Consider the following 744-nt stretch of genomic DNA (forward strand, 5'->3'; position numbering starts at 1 on the left):
TCTCTGATCTGCGGATCAGCACCATGTTCCTGTTTTTCCCGCATGCTCCCTGCTATGATCAACATGAAAACACCAGCTCTCCAAGCTAGGTCTTTCAAAAAAAAATTCCCTTGGTCTAGATGTTATACCGATAATGTGCACAAAACTATCAACAGATCAGATGAAAAATAAATAGTAGTTTCTGAAAAGAAAATGTCCATGCGTAATCTGCTGGAGAAGTGCTTTGATAATTAGTCACTACAAACTACGGAAATCAAGTACCTGCTCAAGAATAAAAGTACTGATGATGCATTCAGAATCATGCATTGGACGTGTAAATCGAATATGTGTTTTGTCTATTAAGCGCACAATATGAATTTCAGCACAATCCGACTTTAGCTCAGTTGGTAGAGCGGAGGACTGTAGTTTGTGCAGATTAATCCTTAGGTCGCTGGTTCGAATCCGGCAAGTCGGACTTAAAACAAGTTTTTCTCTCCTCTTCTTTTATATTTTTTCTTGGTATATTTCTATTGCTTATTACTGTAGTTTATGTCCTGTGTGCACGAAACTGCCGACAATTCTGAGCCGTTGGTGCCCCTCCTTTGCTATCATGAAAAATTACAGTTACTACTCACTGCAACATTTTTTATCCTACCTGTTGCACCTTATTAGATTTCGTCTTTGGATACCTGATCACAAGGATGAGATCATATTAGCAGTTTAGAAACAATAAATTGCTAATTCTCAGTTAGATGAGAATTAACT

General features: G+C 37.9%; 1 non-coding gene across 1 annotated transcript; it reads left to right on the forward strand.

Moving 5' to 3' along the window:
• The first annotated feature begins 368 nt into the window (after positions 1 to 368).
• On the forward strand, positions 369 to 454 carry TRNAY-GUA (transfer RNA tyrosine (anticodon GUA)). Its single transcript is given in 2 exon segments — positions 369 to 405; positions 419 to 454. It is a non-coding gene; the product is annotated as a tRNA-Tyr (tRNA).
• Positions 455 to 744: the final 290 nt, after the last annotated feature.

Source organism: Triticum aestivum, chromosome 3B, assembly GCF_018294505.1.
Source record: "Triticum aestivum cultivar Chinese Spring chromosome 3B, IWGSC CS RefSeq v2.1, whole genome shotgun sequence".
Taxonomy (NCBI): Eukaryota; Viridiplantae; Streptophyta; class Magnoliopsida; order Poales; family Poaceae; genus Triticum; species Triticum aestivum.